The sequence below is a fragment of the Rhinolophus hipposideros genome (genome assembly GCF_964194185.1).
Source record: "Rhinolophus hipposideros genome assembly, chromosome: 23".
NCBI lineage: Eukaryota > Metazoa > Chordata > Mammalia > Chiroptera > Rhinolophidae > Rhinolophus > Rhinolophus hipposideros.
In genome coordinates, this window is record NC_138069.1 from 45,068,465 (window position 1) to 45,075,134 (window position 6,670).

The 6,670-nt window shown below is 58.7% G+C and overlaps 1 protein-coding gene across 7 annotated transcripts in view; it reads left to right on the forward strand.

The window, feature by feature from the left end:
• CHLSN (cholesin) overlaps nt 1-6,670 on the forward strand; it is a 98,515-nt gene that overhangs the window by 48,774 nt on the left and 43,071 nt on the right. Inside the window, exon 2 of one of the 7 annotated variants that reach the window (XM_081035722.1) lies at nt 113-240. The exons of the other annotated variants lie outside the window; for them this stretch is intronic. The gene's annotated coding sequence lies outside the window, so the exon portion shown is untranslated. The remainder of the gene's footprint in view (nt 1-112; nt 241-6,670) is intronic. 7 annotated transcript variants of the gene reach the window in all.

Here is a 6,670-nt window from a genome sequence, read left to right on the forward strand (position 1 = left end):
GCCTCAGCTCCAGGGCCCTGGTGCCCTTGGCCCAGGGGATCTGCCCTCTGCCCCCACAAGGGGTGGACGTCAGGTGGCCAGAGTCCTGACCTTCTGCCTCATCGCCCCGTAGGCCTGTGCCTGGACTCGCTGGGGTCACGCAGAGTTAGGCGCGGCTGCCCCGAGGACCATGTGAGAGCAGACCTCCCTGCTGCTCCCCAGCAGCCTCTCACCAGTGGTGCCTGGCCGGGCACAGGGCAGGTAAGAGCTGTGGGGGGCTAACCGAGGACGGGGTCAGCAAGGCCCCGATTAGCAGGGGCATCTGGAAGCGGCCGGGGCCCCCAAGTTCCTGAAGGAGAGAGGCTCTGCCAAAAGGAGGCAAGAACTCAGAAACAGATCTCCCCGCCCCCCAGTCCTGCTCTGAAACTCAAAGTGCACATTCCTCTTTAAATGCTGCCCCCACTTGGTGGCCATGTCCTTTTATGAGACATAAGCCCTGTGGAGACGTAAGAGAAGGGGGGAACTTTCTAAGCAGTGCCGTCAGTCTGCAGTCGCTGACAGCGCCTACAGCCCACATGAGCTCCGTGGAAAACCCGTGGAGGTGCCAGAGAGGTTCTTGGACTGAGCCTGGGCTCGCGGAGCTGCTCGCTTGGGAGTGGGGAGGCTCGTGAAGGTTGAGGGCTGCCGAGGGGGCTGGCTGGTCTCTCCCGGAGAAGGGAAGTGGGCTCCTGGCAGTCTTACCGTCCTGGGTTCTCCTCCCCGCTTCCTGGGAGATGAGGTGCCTTGTTATTGGACCTCACAGCCATTAGCCACACCCCGTCCTGTGCACCCCTGGAAGGACCCAGCCTTGGGTCAGACGCCGATGGAATGAGCTGGGGCCAGAGTGGGAGGAGAGGCTCTGAGCTACCTCGACAGTGAGTGCCTCCCTCAGCCTCCTGGTCTGGCTGGGAGAACCAGCCTGGGACAGGGCGCTCAGGGTTCCTGGAGCCGGGGCAGCATGCACTAGCTTGGCAAGGTCGCTGGGTTCCGAGTTGGAACTGCAGCTCCAGGCCTTGCCCTGCACTTGCAAGCTGGTGACTGCGGGCTGGTCCCTTCTGTTGCTGCACACAGTTGTTGTAAGGACCCGTGTAATGATGGAGCAGGTGGGCCATGTGGGACCGGGGTGGGGCCCTCCTGGGGATAGACGGCGAGATGGGGGTCCTGCCACTGCCCCTCACAGATGGTGCCAGCTCCCTGGACGTGTGCTACATGCCTTGGTCCTGGCCTGCAGAGCCCCCTGTGGCCAGGCCCCCGCGTTGCCAACGCAGAGGCACAGCTCACGTGTGACGAGCTGTGTCTGTGGAAACAGTGACAGGGACAAATGGGGGCCATGCCTTTACGCCCTCCCCTCCCGGAGCCTGGACCCTCCTCAGTCAGTCAGGGGTGGCTGTCCAACTCGGGGAATGCACCCTTGTCACTCCTCATCTCATTTTTTCTTTACACGGTCCTACCCCTGCACTGAGCAGGCTGTTGACAACTTGTTTGAAGGGGCAGGACTCATTCTGCGCGTCCCCCTTTCCCAGGATGCATTGTCGGTGTTCCCTGTGTGCTAGTGCTGGACGGTCAGGCTCGTTCTCGGTGGCAGCAGCACCTGCTCTCGGCTCGGCCCACATCTGCCGTACTGTGCCGAGTGGCGTCCCTACGTGGCTGTCTTCCACACAAAACTGTACATGCATATTCACAACAGCCAAAAATGGGAGGCTGGGAGCCGCCCACATGCCATCGATGGATGGAGGGCTGCGTCCATTCACACAGTGGAGTGTGATCGGCCATGAGGGGGTGGGACTGGGACACTCACCATAACCTGGACGAACCTCGCAAACACGTGCTGAGAGGAGCCGGGCACAAAGGACCACAAATGATCCCACTGACATGAAGGGTCCACAGAAGCCCATCTGCAGGGTCAGGAAGGAGCTGAGCAGTTGCTGGGCGGTGCTGGGGGTTATGCTCTGTGTCACTTCCTGTGACACCAACAGAATCACCCCTTTGTTTTGACTGTCACTCATAAGACACCTTTACATGTTTAAAAACAGCCTTCTCTAAGGTATATGTACACGTCGTTCACCTGTTTTAAAAGTACAGTTAAGTGGTTTGTAGTGCGTTCAGCGTTGTGCCGCCATCACCACAACACTGCAGCTCTCCCCACCTCCCAAGGCTCTCTCCTGTCCGGCAGCCCCCGCCCCGTCCCATCGCTGCTTGTCACTGAGCTGTTTATTCTGCCCTCCTGGTCCTGCTGCTGCTCAATCAGCAGAGGAAGGAAGGTGAAGCTGCCTAGGGATTCATGTGGATCTCAGCACCAGCCCGGCCACTGCCTGGGGGTTTCTTGGCAGCTCAGGGGCTCAGCGGGCTCTGGGTGCTGCTGACCGAGGTGCTGACCGGCCACCCTGCGGGTCTTGGCCTCACAGGGAATCCGGTGAGCCCCTGAGCAGGGCCACCTGCCCGAGATCCCACTGCCGTGCTGGCTGCTTCCTGGGTCCCAGCTGCATCCTAGCCTCGGGCAGCCTGGGAGTCCGGGACACGGCCGGAGGCAGCTGCAGTGCCTCCTTTTAGGGTTGTCCGCATGTCTCCTACCCCTGCTGCTGACCCTCCCACCAGGCTTTCTAACAACAGGCCCACCCAGCGCAGCAGAGGCTACACCCATGTCTTCCTGCGGGCCCCTCACGAATGGGCCCCAGGGCCACCGTCATTCTCCGTTGCTTCTTTTGATAAAAAGTTGCTCCCAAACCCCCATCATTCTTTAAAGTCTACATTATCTGTTTCTTCTTTACCTGTCTGTGCCCCTGACATGTACATGCACCACGTGCTTGGCTTGAAGAGAAATTCCAGTGTGGAGTTGCCATGTAAACATTGTGTGCCTTCCATCACTAAGCAGAAATCCAGTGTCCACACCCACCCTCGCTCCTTACCCCCATGGAGCCGCGGCTGTGCGGGCCTCTCATGGCCAGCGAATGCACATGCATGTGCACAGTACATGCACGTGTGCATATGTACGCATGCCTGTGCCTGCATGTGCACGTGTGTAGTGCATGTGTGCATGTATGCAGAAAAGCACCGGTGTGCACTGAGCACCTCTACTGCTGCTGTGACTGGGTTTGTAAAGGCAGCATTTGCTGGCCGCGTGGACGCAGTTCCTGTAGGACATTCCGTTCCTCCTGGTGTTTCAGGAACACGTGACGGTGCACTGTTTTGCTTTCAGCAACTGGTTGGGGGTGAAAGCTTCCGTAGAAGTCACTGAATTATATCATGTGCTCACCACTTGGGAACTGCGACGCCTGTGAGCAGCCTTCTGCATGGCACCATGGGCTCCCTGCACCCTGCCAGGCCTCCGCCCACCCCTGCTCCCGAGCCGGCATTCCTGTCCTCAAGGGTGAAAGTCCACCGGCAGCCACTGGGGGGAGCTCCACAGACACGCCGCTCTCCGGCTGGAATCGTGTTCACCGTGGGAGGCTTATTGTTATCCTACTTATGACTTAAAAATGCGCAGCTCTCAGTTCTACAGCATTCCGAACATTAGTTTCTTATTTCTCAGTTAACATCATGTTACCGGTGACAAGCCCAGAAGAGCCTCTGGGTGGGGGGTTTTAAAATATGCGGCTCCCCTCTTCATGGAGCAGTTGTGTTGCTGCCATGTCATTTACACAGGGAAGTGAGTCCCCAGAGCTGCAGTGTGCAGCTGGGGGAGGCTGGCAGATGCACACACTTGTGCAGCCGACCCCCTGACCACGACACGGCATGTCCGTCATCCAGGAAGCTCCGTGCCCCACCCCACAGCCTCCCATGTGCTTTCTGCCGTGTGATGGTCTCACTGACTAGAACTGCCTACAGCGGGGGCCTGGGGTGTGCACGTGTGTCTGGGCTTTGAGGTTGGTCCACGGGGTCACGCGTGCCAGCAGCCCACACAGGCTCACCTGGTCACCTGTTGGACAGTTGGGTCAAACCCAGTGTGGGGCTCTTACGACTGGAGATGCCGTATTGTTCATGGGAACACGTTTTCATCTCTGCTGGGGGAGCACCGAGAAGTGGGGCAGCCGAACTAACAGCGACCATACGTTTGACTTTATAAGTGACTAAGTGCCCTCCCTGTGGTTGTGCCATGTCACCCCCCTGCCTCCCTTGTAAGTTGCAGCGCCGTTAGTTTCAATGGCGTGTTTTGGGGAAACCCATGTGTGTGAGATGGGGAAGGTGGGCAGGAGGCCCCGGCCTAGTGTGCAGACTGGACGCACAGGGAGAAGGGCTCCCAGTGACACCAGAGGCCAGCACCAGGCCGCGGAAAGTCGGTCAGCGGCCCCGCACCCCTTTCTGCCTTGGGCTTCAGCATTCCTCAGACTGAACCGCAGAGAACCCCAGCGGCCCAAGGTACCCCAAGAAGGTTCTGCATTAAGTGCGTTTGGGAAAGCCCGTGCACACGCTCCTCCTGGAAGTGATGGCTGCACGTGGTCAGGACAGGGATTCTACAGAAAAGAAGCCAGGGCACTCATTTCCCGGGCATTCCCAGACGGCCCCGCCTTCTCTCCTTCCCTGGCACTCACTGCTGCTGTTTGCTGTGCTCCTCTCCCCTCATCTTTGCAAACCCACCGGTGTGCTGGGGAGGAACTGTGGCCCTGAGCTCAGTGAGAGGTGTGGAAGGGTCGCTGCATCCCGTTCCACAGCCGGGTCTGGGGCTGGCTGAGTTTAGAGTGGGCTCAAGGGCAGCCCCCAAACTTAAAGCTCCTGTTCTGTCTGTGAGAACAGGTGGCATCGTCCACCTGTCAGTGAAGTTAGGGGCGTTGTGTGTAGGGTTATGAGAAGCTTGGGGTGCAGTGCCAGGAACCTGTTGACATTCCACGCCCCCTATTCCCTTCCTTCCTTCCTTCCTGGGCCACCTCCAGCCTCTCCACAGCTCGGCGTTAGCCGGGCTGGTGGATGCCCCTACACCTCGTACGTGCCCTCGGATGGACTTGGCATGTTCTCATCTCTTACCCCAGAGCCATTGATAGGTTCCCTTTGAGGATACCTGGTTTGTTCTAGAGACTGTGATTCATCCGTCTGCATGTTTGGCAGGCCTGCTCTGTGACCATGTCTCTTCCTGTGCTGGGTGCCAGACGCCCTTTGGGACTCAGTGCCCCATGCACTGCTTGAGTTCTCATGATGACCTTGTAGGAACAGACAGGGTGACCCAGCTGAGCAGTGGTAGCCCGAGTTCACATTTACAGAGCACTTCTGGGTTCCTGATGCTCTGCCTCATGCCTCCCCGGAGTTATCCACTGGATTGTCACAGAGGAGTAAAGGGGCAGAGAGAGGCTGAGAACTTGGTCCAGGTCACACAGCAGGTAGCAGATGTGGGTCTGTGCACGGGTGGTGGCAGCACGGGCCACAGTGTCCCCCTGCCCTCGGGACCTGGTGGACCTGAGGCATTCAGCTCGGGCTTGTCACATTCTTAGGTTGGCACAGGATTCTTGTGAAAATCAGGACATGTAACCTGTTTCTTGTCCTCGGTCCACACGTTGCTCTGCTCTCAGAGTCCCGGAGCACTTGTGGATGTCTGCCGCCCTGGGGCCAACATAAGTGAAACCTCTTCCAGTAGCTTTGACCTTGACCTTGGTAAGGAGCGCATGCACCTGAGCTGCCACAGCGTGGGCGTCTTGGAACACTCGTGACGTCGTTGACACAGCAGCCCCACACTTGGGGCTCAGCACTGCCGTCCTTGCAGCGGGGTGGTCTCTCCATCAGAGGGGAGCACAGCTTGTTTCCTGAGCTGCTGTCTTCTGAGAATCTTGCTGACTTCCCTGTTATATGGCTTCTCCTTCTATTGACGGGAGTCGAGGGAGGACACAGTCAGGTCAGGAGCCGGTGACCAGGGCGGAATGCCTCAGATCATTTAAAAAAAAAATGGGCAGAGCACCTGAACGGCAGCCATTGAGAGCAGAAATGTGAGTGGCCAACAGACATGTGAGAAGGGCCTCGACCTCGTGACAACTGGCGAACTACCTCGGCGCTCCCACCAGGTTGGCAAAAATAGGACAGATGAACAGTGTCCAGTGTGGGCGAAGGGGAGGCAGCTGGCACTCACACTCGGCTCCCGGGCACACCGTAACACCTAGGGGCACGTGAGGGCTGTAGGTGTGCACCTGGGAGAGCCTGTCCACGCCAGCCCACAGGCCCATTGGCAGAATGGGGGTGGCTGTGATCTGGGCCACCTACGGAGTACTGGACAGCCACGAAAGTGACATCAAGTGCAGGCACAGGCCGGCGTGGCCCGTTCCTGAGGGACGCACAGGTAGACAGCCACGCCGTGAGCAGCTAAGACAGGCAGGCCAGCCGCCTCCACAACATCTGCAAAGCAGCCTGAGTCTCAGGACATTGTCCCTTCTGAAGCCGATGGCTTTGCTTCTTGTTGGAGGGGCAGGCTCACTTGGGAACGTATTGGGACTGTGTTCACATCTGCGCACCAGCCTGAGTGACCTCAGAAAACCAGAGTTTAGAGGTGGCTAAGACGATGGAGGCTGTGGTCTGTAAGTGCCCTCGTCACTGCGAGATGAAAAGAGCCCGGAGGAGCGAATGAGGGCGATGGGTTAGAGGCTGGCTCTGGGGTCCCCCTGGCCCGAGTTTGCTTCCCGCCCTCCCCTCATTAGTGGAGTCACCGGTTGGACCTCCCTCATGGGGCAGAGACAGG